A 13,523-nucleotide genomic window follows, 5' to 3' on the forward strand; every position below is an offset into this window, starting at 1 on the left:
GCTTTTGTTCTGATCCTGCAAACCACACTGATCTTTTCCAGGAGACAAGTTCCTCTGGTCCATCCTTCTCTCTGTCACCTCTTTCCTGGGAGCTATCTAAAGTGTGGGAAAAGTCTGTATTAAAGCAGATTTTTGCAGTGCAGAGTATAGGTATGAAAATGTGATGGTACCTGATACTATTTCTAGGGAGACAAGGAAATAAAAGACTAGTGGTACTTTAGTGTGTTAATGTTTTGATTTCTAGAGTTAGAAAGGTCTCAACTCTGCTCTAAAAACTGCAGTTCCTCACTTATAATCGGTGGACTGTGGTTAAAATACAGTTTTCATTTAATTATAATCCACCACAACATCTTCACCTCAGTTGGGCAAACTTGCTTTTGGGGAAACAAATTATCTTGGTTCTGTGACTTAATGAGTTGTAGATGTGGTCTCCTTATTGAAGGTGAAGAATATCCAAATGTGATCCCTCAGCAGCTTGTGACAGATGTCTGTGTTAACAGGATGCAACTTGCCAGGGTTTTAGAAGAAAATCAAGCTTTTCATTTTCTTTGACTTCCAAAACACCCATCAAAGTTTAGGTGGGACATAGATTGAGATCTGGGTTCTGCTAAGCTGGAATTTAGGTCTTGCAGTCCACCAAACAGACAGGTCAGCACGAGACTGACTTTCCAGGTATCTAATGGATATGGAGCACAACTTCTTGGCACATGGTTTTGTTCCTATGCATACAGGTTTTTATATTCTTGTTCCCCTATCATCCAGTATCATCTGGGATTTTGCTAAGAGACCTTTCATGTATTTCTACACCACTGGAACACTACTTGGGACAATAGAGATCAGGCAATGAGAAAGTTTCCGCTGTAGGTTCTTTCTCAGCTCACTGGGGATGTTGTTAGCTTCTCCTCCCCGTGTCTCTAAAAACAGAGAGCCAAAAACAACACTGAGTCACTCCAAGCTTGCTCTTCCCCAAAGCACAAGCAATGTTCCCCACCCCACCCACATCCAGGGATGTATTGCTGCACAGAGCTCTGAGAAGGGGTGCAGGCTGTTTGCTGAGTCCAGTTCTGATGATCCTTGCATATAAGGTTATTTTAGCTGCATTTTACATTATTCTTTTCAGCTGTGGCACAGCATCTCTACAGGTGCTCCATCCTGCATTGCATAAGGAAGGGATTGAAAGTGATGGGGTTGTCAAGATCTGGTGTTCAGACTGATTTGGCTCATGTTTGCCTGGATTGAGGAGCCCTTGCACCAGCAGCCTGGTTGGCTGGGTGCTGTGAGCAGCTGTGGTGCATTCAGGGCCACGTTCCACCTTCAGAAGGATGTTTCTGGAGTGCCTCACTGAGCACAGCTGGGCTGTTTGCTGTCTGGTTGCCTTCCTTTAGATGTACACGTAGAGAAGATTTGAAAGGAACCTCGTGTCATTGAAAGCAAAAATTGCTACCCACAGAAATCTGAATGTTTTGTGGACTGTTTTTTCCCCTCACTCAGAATATTTTCAGCCTGGAGTATGGTGCATGGTGCATAAAGTTGCGCTGTCCAATTCATGTATGTGGCATGGGAAGAGAGATGGGCTTGGAATGGGCCAAGGAGAAGGAGCAGACTGGGAAATGTCCCCTGCTTGGCCAAGGCACTTCAGCAGGGGACATTTACTGCTGAGGACAGCTGGGCCTGTGCCTATCCCCATGTATTCAGGGCATACTTCAGCTGCCCCCAGCCCCCTGGAAGTCCTGCAGTCCTACCAAGTGGCTGTTCTACTTTGATTCAGTGTTCAGTGGCACATGATTTATGAGCTGTGCTCTGTGATTTATGATCTGTATGCCTGGCAAAGAAAGCAGGATCAGGCACTTGGCTATTGTGCAAACAGGGATGACACATAATATCCAAAGAACACAGGAAAGATAAAATTACGCAGATTGTTGAAATATTCTCCTCAACTGTGCTGCTCATGGGGATGAGTAAAATAAGAATAAGGGTTGTTAGGATTTGTGTGCAAGTTGGCTTTTTAAACTCCATTTTCATCCTTCATTGCCTAGATCAGCCCAGCCAGAAATACTGGATTCTTTGGTGTAATTTGCAATTCTGAATTTGGATATCAGAAATTTGGGTGTAAAACCATTCTTTGGATTTCTACCAACTAATGGAATTGTTTTGTAATTTCACTTCCCAAGATCCAAATAAAATTTGCTTTCCTGACACACTACAAAACTTGGGCTTCTGACTTGCTGGACATTTTTTTACTTTATTAACATTTTCCTGAATGTTTATTTGAAGAATGGCCTTTTTCATTGAGTACTTGTTAAACCTCATCAGTGGAGATTTGGCCATGAATTATGTGAGAGGAACTAAGCTGGGGTGGGAAGAATTACAGACTTGGGGTGTGTGCTGTCCTGTGACAACAGTACAAATTCAAAGTGATTTCACTGAAACCTGTGGTGTGATTGAGAGTAGAATCCAATCTCTTTAGTTTCATCAAAGAGAATACCAAGTGATTATAATCAATATAATCCTGGACTGAGTTCAATCATACTTGATCGGTGTTTTTGCTGCTGAGCAGTGTGGAAATCGCTGTCCTTTGTTTAACCTTTCGTTTGAATAAGAAGTTCCTCTTTATTTCTAAGTAAGGGTTTCTGCTGAAGCAAAGCACTTTTTAGGTTTTTTTAAAGCAATTACTCTGCTGTGAAAGTGAAATACTTTCCTTTAAATACCAGAGTGTGTATGTGTGTGCAAGGAGGAAGGTCAGCATTGAAGAATGCCTTACAGAGCTGAAGGCAGGGAGGCACAAAGACACAGAGTGCTAAGAAAGATTTTGAGGAACTCAAGAACTTGGGGGAATGTCAGAAGAGCTACTAAATCCTAAAGCCTAAACAAAGATCTGAGATATGCAGGCCTAGATTTTTTCAAAGGATCTAGCTCACTTCACATTTAAGAAAGGCAAAATACCTAAGTATCCTTGAGGTTGTGGGCAGACCTGGCACAATGCTCTCTAGGTTATAGGTGGAGCTGGAAACAGTAATGGGAGCAGGATCAGACTGTTCTTGTAACGAGAGACACGACAAATGCCTGGAGTTGAGACTGAAGGAGGAGACCTGAGGCTGAGGGCACTAATGGCTGTTCTCACAAAGCTCCCCTCCCATTATCTGCTATCAGCACCTGCTGCTCCAGGTGCCTTATGCCCTCCCTCAGACAGCCCTGTGGATTTCTTGGGCTGTAGCACAGGGAAAACAAATGCTCAGAGCATGAAACTTTTACCTGGCCTTGCCTGTTGTCCTTGCAATTACGCCTACGTCTGGCTTCCTATCCCAAGATCACACAAACAATCTTTTTGTGGGACTACTCTCAAGTTTCCCCCAGTGCCAGCAATCCTTGCTGACTGAGAGACCCCACCCTTTATTTTTTTTTCCACCACACATGCAAAACAAAAACAGTGAAAGTGAAGACAGCAGAATACTGTCTGCCCTTAATGGTAAAGACAAAAATCACTTTGCTACTGTGTGTTAATACTGATGTCACCAAGATGTGTGACATGGCCTGAATCAAACATCAGAAATAGAAACAAATTGGAATGAATAGCCTTTTTGATGTAAACAAAAAGGGGGCAGGATGTTTTGCTATTGCCTGCAAAGAAGTGGTAGAGAGGGTAATTCAGTGGCCCTTTATCACAGGGACTCTGTTAGAGGGCAGTGGGCAGATGTTGAGTAGCAGGAGGGCTGGGGCAGACTTGGGAAATGAGGTGGGTGCCTGGCCCCTGTGAGACACCAGAGCAGCAGGAACTGGCTGCTGCTGCCTAGCAGAGAGGTGAGTCTGACAGTAATGCACTGCCTCCATGGAACACTGAAACTTCAGCGCTCCATCGCTGCCCTGCCAGCATGGCCGCGGTGTCTCTCATCATCCTCACCCTCTAAATTTGGAAAGAAGGCTGAATTTTTTCATGGCGCCCATGAAGGGTCACTGACCTGAGGTTTTCGTCTCTGCTGTGTCATTGACTGGCATTTGGCTGGTAACACTGATTCTATTAAAGGCATAGTTAAGAAAGTGCATCAAACACTTTAAGACAGCAACTTAAAATTTTCCATTTGCTCTCCAGCAGATGACTAAGTATTGAATAAAATAAAAGGTGTGAAAATACCCACATTGCTTAAAAGTGCTTTTTTTTTTTTTTAATTTGTGTACAAAAATCCACTCCCTTTACCCTCACTCACTATTTCTCTCTTGCCAGATAGAACATGAACGTTTTACCCCAGGTTTAAAAAATCCAAAACTCTAAACTTGGAGAGACTGTCCTGGATTTTGGGAACATGAAAGATAATTAACTCTTCAGGAACTAGCACTTCTCTCCCACAGGCTTCCTTGGGTGTATTGAGAACAGCATATATTAAACCAAGATTTGTGGTGACAGTATTTTACACTTGTGTAATTATCTTGCCAGAGGCAAAGGATATTCTGGGAAATCAGCCAGGAGAAAGTCAAAGTAAGCAGGGCAAGTGGTATAAACGTAAGAGAAGGGTGGGATGCTTGGATGTGGAAACAGTTGGCCTGGGATTGCGTTCAAACTTTGTGGCAGCCTCAGAAAAGGAAGATTTGAATGAAGGCATATATATGTGTTAGGACTATGTATTATCTATCCTAAAACTTTAAGAAGCTTGAGGGGACAAAAAGGGATTAAAATGTAGCTCTTGGACCATAAAGGCAGTTGGATCAACGCTGGTACATAGACCATCAATGTCCAAGCAAGAAGAACCTGGCTCTCTTCGACACTGCTCACATGACAGAGAATAGCAAGCCAAAGTGCTATAAAGAAACGAGGAGGGAACACACGTTCCAAAGCAGCCAGGATTTCCAATTTACTTGTCAGTGTTGCTTTATTTCTGCTTTCTGTGCTAGAATAGAATGAAAGAGGCAGAACTTGTGGCTCTGGCCAAGTGTCCTGTCTTCACTGAACTTTATTACTTTTTTCACACATGGACAGGAGATCCAGATCCAACATGGATGAGATTATCTCCAAGCATGTAAGTGTGTCAATTAGCAAGCTGAGTGCACAACAAAAGGTTGGAAAAGAAATAGGTTTAATTGTTTTAGTGTGTATAAGTGTGGATGTTGGAAGGACCATGCATCTCTGCTAAACAGAATGCCAGAAGATAAATTTTCTCACAGAGAGAACCAGGCATATGGAGAGAGAGTTGGTCTGCAAAGTCTGCTGTTGGAGAAAGCAGCTGGAGGAGAAGTTTCAAGGAATAGGAAAGAGAACAAATTAATGGAATCTGTACGTTCCAGGCATAGCATTCCCAAATAGGAAAAAATATTGGTTTTAAATGGAAAAAAAAAAAAAAAAAAAAGGAAAAGACAGGTATTTGGTGAAATAGGGCCTTATGTGTTTCTCCAAAACCACCAAACAACTTCAGCTCTAGTTCCTTCTCATGCCAACTATGTTGAGGCAAGAACATTGTGGTGTTTGAATGCTCTCTCCTTGAAGATCTGTGTGCTGCTGAGGCTTCATGTCTGCTCATGTCCAGTATCTGTTGGTTGAGTTGAAGCCCTTTTGCACAGAGCTCAGGATGGGGCTGGAACATTCTGCAGCCCAGGGCACAGTCCCCAGGTAAGGCAGTCCCCAGATCAGATAAGGGGTTTGCCTAGATGTCAAGTTTGTGCCCTTAGCACTTCACCCAGCATGGCCTCTTGGTTCTGCATCCAAATGGTTAAAGTCTAAAGAGTAAAAGTCCAGCTTCCCACATACTGTAAAAGAATTCCTGTTCCCACCTTCCTTGCTTTCCCTTCCAGCCTTCCCCTTCCATCATGGCATGGGCTGAAGCAGTACCCATTTAATGTCACAGCTCCACCCTCACCAAAGCCGCAAGGAAATGTCAGTGCTGGCTCCTGCCTCAGCCGCTCTCTGGGGTGTTTTGGGGAATATGCTGGGTCTGAGCCTGCAAAACTGCAGCCTGATCTCTGTCTGCTGTTATTCAGCTTCTTTTTACTTGATGCCACTGGTGCCAGACCCTGAAAGTACAGCCAGTGCCCAGGGCTGGATTGTCAGGGGTTGCAGCCACCTCTGTGGTTGCTGCTGCTCAAGTGCAGTTCCTGATGAAAGTTGTTCCTTTTTTGATGTGTCCTGGGCTAATGAAGTGAGCACACTGACTGGGCAGGGCTTCGAGAGCTGAAGGAACCCAGGTGCTGCTTTCTTTCTTTGCCCCATTTGCTCTGCATGAATAGTGGGATGTATGAAAAGTGTAAAATCTCTCCAAAAGGAGGCTTCGTCCCTGTGACTTATTCAAACAAGCAAGGTACAAATGAGAAATAAAAAAAGAGGAAAGAAACCACAGCTGTGTTACTCCCCATGCTCTCTCAACCTTCTTAAGAGATGTGTTTCTCCTGCTCTTTAGTCTGAGTTGATTGTAAAGTTAAATCTCAATTTGCTGTGGAATAACCTTCATTACATTTTTCTCCCTAAAAAGAAGAGATGATTGCAAAGGACAGTTTTATGAACAATCAGTTCTAAAATTAACACAGGAGGATGAAATGAATTTCCCTGTGTTTAAAGTGAATGCATGAAATTTGTCAACCTTAAAGGTTGTACTACAGTGGGAGTATTGCCCAACCTTTAAAAGTGTTACAGTAAAACGAGGGCTGTCTGCTCATCCATACCATGCAACTTATCCAAGTATTAATAAAGTGGAAATATTGTAAACTGGAACATTGATTTCAGCTGCTGAGTAGATTCTTTCCCAATCCATGTCTTCCAGCCTTGCCATGCAACTAACCTCTGACATGGATTGACAATCTCTGCTTTCGGTGGTGTGGACAGATGCAGGACACATTTCTAACATTTCTGATATTTCCTTTGCTTCTGACTTTGCTTGTTCATTCTTCAGAGGACAGATCTCTCCAATCAACAGTTGTCATTCATATGTAGTGCATACGAATGTAGGGAGAATGTTTAAGCATTCAAGATGTTTTGTAGATGTTCATGTTAATTTTGTATGTACACCTCTGACAAGGTGGATTAATTTTTCCACACTCTTTTTAATTTTTTTTGTTTGGTTTTTTTTTTGCTTATAGTGGCTGATTGTGCATGTGGAAGTATTTTGGGATGCATGAAGGGAAACATGATCTCCTTGCATAAGAAAAAAAAGCTGTGAGACAATCTGGATTAAAGAAAGGGAAAACACTAGAATTACATCCTCTGCCTGTGACACACAGAGTTCCTCTTTGTTTTGATCCACATTACACCTTTCCTTGGTAACAGGAAGTAGGTCATCAAAATAAGAGCAGATGCAACTGGGACACTCCGGAATTTTCTAAATCCTTTTCAGCTGGGCATAGCATATGTGTCACTGATGATATCAGATCATCTGATTTCTCCTGGGAATACATAATGATTATTATGATCCTTTTATTTCACCTGTTACTCAGCTTTAATATGTTGACTACAAAGGGCTCTCCAGGACACCGTGGTAGAAATTAAGTTATGTTTGGGAGCTCACTGTTCTTAGTGAGTTCTTAAAGATAATTTTTCTGTCCAGCTCACTGATTCCTTAAAGGCTCTGAGGGGCAGTTTGAGTCTCTCAGCATAGACACAAGGCTGGTAGGAAAGTACATAAAACCCTTCCACCCTACCATGCATACACAACAGCAGCAGTGGAAGGATAACTCTTTTCAGGAGTATTTTAAATCTGATCTTAAAGTTACTTTAGGATTTTCTCTCCTTGTTGCACATTTAGTATAATTGTCCATGCTAGAAAATCCTTGCCTACAACCTCTCATATACTGTTATTAAACGTATTTTTCTGAAGCCATGTGACTTAGATCTTTGTGTTAGGCCTCATTCTCCTGCTAGGAACCCTTGGTATATTCCAGCTCTGCTGGACAGAGAAATATCAGTTTGTTGTCTTTGTACTTGCGTCAGAGAAAAGCAGCTCTGAGAAACAAAGAAGGAAAGGCAAGTCTGTGGCATCTCTGAAAAGGTGTCAGAGAAGCCACATGAGAAGATCTTGTGAGAGATACCAGAGCAGCTATGTGTCATAAATGATTAAGTGACACCAAGTGATCTGCCATCAGGATGGCACAGAAAGCTGTGCATGACCTGTTCCAGAGGTCATGGAAGCACCGCCAGACTCTTGAAAATGTTTGATTTCTTGGATAGCCTGAGTTTAGATTTCGGTTGCCTTCTGAAAAGATTGCAATTCTGCATAGATTCTTTGTAAGGCTGATTTTTGGGTAAGGCAATGGTACGCAGAGACTGAAAGACAATTTAAGCTGATTAGTTATAGACTTTTTTGTGTGTTTTATTGTGGCTTGGACAGATTTCTGTATAATATGAACACTGCTTAGGATATTTTTGTTTTGCCTTTTTTTTTAACCTCTAGTTGCTAGTTCATAGGTCCTCAGAGAGCTACTTAACAAGCTGGAAAAAAACCATCAAACTGAAACAAAAAAAAAAGTGGAAAAGTTTCACACATCCTTGATGTATAATGGAGTAATATTTCAGTTGCAATACAAATGATTTATTTACCATTGAGTCATTCTGTACTGATAATAAAAGCACATTTCCTCTTGGAACAACCAGTTACTGTTTTCAGATCAAACCCATTCATTCATAGAGTTTTTCTTCTTGCCGGTGTCTCATGTGTGAGCATCACTGGTGCCAAATGCAATCAATATGAATTCTGCTTTTGATCACACTGGTATCAGCCTCACCCAGAGGACAGCTTGGCTTTTAGACCTTGTCAAATTTTAAGAAAAATAATATTGACTCATGTTATTTCAAAATCATTGTTTATAGCCAGCAGATTTTAAATCAAAACAGTCAGGCACGTTTTCATTTTACACTCATTGTTAAATAAGCCGTGGAAAAGGTTTCTCTTTGCAGAACTACCTTCCCTCCTCCAAGATTATTACATTTCACGTGTTCTAGTTCATCACAAGATTGTGCTATTGTTCTCTTCAAAGTTTCCTGGGCCATTAATCTCTCTCTTTTGTTTCCATTTGGCCTCAAGATAGGTCAGCTGGAAATTGCATTGCTGGAGAATATTCTGGTCTTCAGAACACAAAGAAAAAGGAGCAAGTAGAGCCTCCAAATACTGTTGGTTCTTTATTCAGAGTGTACAACTAAGCAAGCTCATAAAGGCTGTGCTACTAAATCCTTTATCTCCTCAAAGCCAGTGGAATATACTGGGCACCAGGCACCATGTTGAACAACAGCTCCTATTCTCTTGTTTAAAAAGTGAGTCTTTTCACATCCTATTTCCATGCTTCTCTATTTTTTCTCTGCTGCCTTTAACTATCCACCAGGGCCCACTATATTGGACATGACAGTTCAAAATGCATATTTAAGGGCTGGTGACACACACAGAGCCACGCTGAGGCCACAAAGGAGCAGTCACAGCAGTGGGGCCGTGCGAGGCGCGCTGGTGCTGCGCGTCCATCAGTCTTTCCATCGTGACTCCTCCTCGCTCCCAGAGGATTTATAGGCACATTTTTGAGAGGACTCCAGTAACTAAAATAAAGTTGTATTTGTCTCCACAGCCACATATTGGCTATTTGGAGAAAAGAAAGAAAAAAAAAAATAATAATGGAAACCCCATTGAACTCGCGCTGTAGGGGCTCTACGAATGGCTTTTCAAAGCCTTGCCTTAAAGCATGTGATTTTTACCTATTTTTATGTCTGTGTTTACTTTTCTGACTGCCATGTGGAACAAATTACAGTGTTTCAAGCAAGGGCATGTGCTCCTTAGGACAGGAAAAGTTAATTTGGCTACTTCGTGAATAAGTATGTCACACAGTCTCCCATTGTTCAGTTTTCTTTCCTGACATCCCCTATGATCTCAGCTTCAAGGCACCAGGTGGTGATTCTCTGGGGCAGAATTTGTGTTGGGTAGAGAGGCAGGAGTATGTTGTGAGATGAATCCAGGCCAAGGGGTGCAGATGATACAAGGGGCTGCCCTTATGAGGACAGCTGAGTAGCACCTTGCTAGGCTGGAGCCTGTGCCAGCTCTTGCCCCCAGAGGTCTTCCTTGTCACTAGGAAAGTTATTTGAGCCCAGTTTTTGTGGATGGACATTGACAGTGTGTTCCTCACTTTATTGACTGGTCAGTTCCAGGCTCTGGCGTGGCAGCTGCAGCCCCAAGCTGAGGAGCTGTAATTTTTACATTTTTACATTTTGAGCACTCCATCCAGAAGAACTCTGGCTGGAAGCTGGGTGAGCTGTGCCCACATCCTGGGCTGGCTCGGGGATGGATTTCCATGTTACAGCAGGGCTGTGCCTGTGCTCATAAAGCCCTTCCCTCAGCAGGGGCTGTGGCATGTTTGCAGCTGGATTTCAGTTGCCAGGGAATGAAGGGGCCCTGTGAAAAGGACATCAGCAGGGGACAAATGCTTTTACTTGCCTGTTCACTGATGTGGTCTAGGGAGAAAGGACACAGCATCTCTTTTGGAGTTCATGAGTGGAAGGAAGATCTGGCTGGAGGACAGTCCCAAAATCTTGATTGCCCAAAAGGTGCTGGGCTCCAGGCATTCCCTGCAGACAGGTCTCCTGAGAAAAGGGTTCATGGGACCCATTTCTTCTGTTTGTGCACCAGGTGACCAGGCTTGATTCACAGAAGCAACTTTGCCCCCTCAGCATAACAATACTCTGATTTTTTTTTCAGGAAAAAAGTCTCCCACTTATTTATGGATGAAGATAACAGAAAGCTTATGGTGAACACTACAGAAAGCTCATGTTTTCCATATCTAGTGCAGCAAGTGTGTATCTGAAGGCAGTATTCACTGGGACTGCATTGGTAGTGGTCCCAGCATCCCAGCACTGTTCTCTGGCATCTGGAAAGGGGAACTGCTGAAGTATGTGGGACAAACATGACCTCTTGAGTCTGGAAGCCTAATGAGGAAAACTTGGGACTGCTAGAGCTAAGGGTCATTTCGTGTTCACTTTGCATCACAGGCCTGGGATTTGGGAGACTGAAGTATAATGTACAGACTATGGTGATGGGCTTGTGTAATTAAATTTTGTTAAAAAAAACCCAAGAAAATAGCTCATGTATCTATATATTTACATCTATAACCTTATATATATATATATATATACATACATAAATATTTCCTCTTTCACCTTAAGCTTTATTTACATACTGTTCTCTAAGGAACAGAATAGTTTTCTGCAGACCGGGAACTCTTGCTCCTGGGCTCAAAGCTCCTCTTACCTAGGGAAAAAAAGGATGACTGATGAGCTCTTTTAATTTTAGTAGTTATGTCCAGAATGCCAAGAAATATACTTGTGGGTGAGGCCTAATGCATCTTCCCTGGGTGCAGCCTTGGGCTACAGCCTCCTGTTACATCATCCCCTAGCACCAGGCATGGCCTCTGCTGTGGAGAGCTTGTGTGTGGATTTCAATCTGTTCCAGGTCACACATGTACCCCTCCCACATGGCTGTGCATTCAGGGTTGAGCTTGGTGTTAAATGCATGAAATTCAGGCAAATGTGCACTGGTGGAATTCATCTGGACTGCCCAGAGCAAGTGGAGGTTGAAGCTGCAGACTATGACTAAAAGTGGCTGCAGCCAATGGAAAGGGGTGAATCTAAGATGTTATCCTTCATTTTCCTGCTTGCTGCCTTTCATAAAGCTGGCAAGATCATAAGGATAACTCCAAATTTAAACCAGAAACTCCTTATCTTAGAAGGAAAATAACAGAACACTTAGGCGAGATTGCACATCTCCTTTGCTTTTCTGTGAACTCCTTCTACTGCAAGGTTTGATTTATGATCTATTCAGAAATCCTCATTTGAGTCCTAATCTAGCACTTAACCATGCAGGACTTATTTGTTCAGAGCTCTTTCTAGGAAGGATCAGTCTCATTTAGCCTCCAAAAATCTTTCTTTGTTAGCAAAATACTCAAGTCATCTGGATTTCAGCTGTTGGCTCTTTTTTCCCCCCCAAATTCTTGGAGACATGGCCATTTCCAGAAAATCTGAGTGCATTGGCTGTACAGAGAGCCCTTTGTGCTGCCCAGTCAAAGAGAAACCATGTGAAACAAAACACAGCCTGGGGAAAGCAGAATCTGATGCACACTGGTGTTTGCAAACTTGCTCTTGGTCTGCTGGAGCAGATGCAGCCCATAAATCAGCTAATGATGAGTTAGGATCAGCTCACTAACACATTTGGAAGTAAAATACTTGTATTTTGAAAGGGTAGTGAGGTTTGGTTGTGACTGACAGTACAGCTAATCATTTTTTGGTTGTTGGGGTTTTTGCTTTTGTTTCTGGGGTGTCCCATTTGAACTGGCAATCTGCATCTGTGAGTTTGTGACTGATTGCTGTGTGCTTAGAGCTCCAAAGAAACGGGGAAGGAAATGTAAAACTAAAGAAGAGATAAGCAGCATCAGCACCTTGTGTACAATAACTAGTTTAAATGGCTGCAAAGAAGAAACTTCTTAGCTTTAGTATTTTGGTTTGGTTAAACTGAAAAGCAAGAAATGATGCTGCAGCCAGGAGGGCCCTTTTCAATAGTGAGGTGCAGAAATTTTGGCATGCTCTCTGGAAAGGTCATTTGGGTCTAAAATTGGTCTGAGGCACTGTTTGCTTTCCTTTGCAGACAACCTCTGAGAAACAAGTGCTGTGAGTAGAAGGAAGCTCCTATGATGGATGTGGTTATCAAAGCCAACAGTGGGATGGTTGACTCAGTGTGGTTGAGTAGGAAGCAAAAATAGAGCAAAATGCAAGGTTTGATTTAATTTAGGAAAGATCTTTTGTCTTGTACAGCAATGAAATTTGGTGGATATGGAAGGTGCAAAACAACAGGATAGAAAAGCAATTTCATCATGGAGCTCTGAGTCTTCTGGTGTGCTGCTGCTTTCATGTGGAATAGGCTCTCTTTTGGGGCCTCTTCAGTTAATTAATGGCATTCAGAACTAAGTCTGCAAAAAAGCTACAGCCAACAAAATAGATCTGTCCAGACTGTTTTCCTGGAATGTCCCTAAACAAAAGTTAGTTCCCTGGAGGGAAATGCCTTAGTGCCCTGTTGCTCGGAAATCATCAGATTTCAGGCCTTTTTGAAAATCTGTAATTGTAACAAAATTATTCTTTCCAAAAGATACTTGGGTTGTTTTCCACCCTGCTCAATGAGATCCATATTCCATGGCACTGACTGTAAGTGAGTGGTTTAAAGATAAAGGCATGTTATGTCATGAATGTGTTTCTACTTTGACATGGGGAGACACCAGCCAATTAAATTCTGAAATTATTGACTTTTTATTTATTTCCTTATTAAAAAAAAAAAAATAATCTCTTAATCCTTCAGGGGAAATGGCATTTTTAACCCTAGTTTGGTTATTACTGAAGTAGGAAAGTAAGTTAGGAACAGAAATTATGTTTTATTTTCAACTGAGATTTCTGAGAGTCTTAAGGTACTCTCACTTTATTCATAACTTAGCGACAATTTTAATTCATTTAATAAGGTGTTTAAATTATTTGCAAAGAAGTGTGAACAGTTCTTGAACTGAGATGGTGTAGTATGTATTGCTGTGTATGCATGAAT

Source organism: Taeniopygia guttata, chromosome 12 (assembly GCF_048771995.1).
Source record: "Taeniopygia guttata chromosome 12, bTaeGut7.mat, whole genome shotgun sequence".
Taxonomy (NCBI): Eukaryota; Metazoa; Chordata; class Aves; order Passeriformes; family Estrildidae; genus Taeniopygia; species Taeniopygia guttata.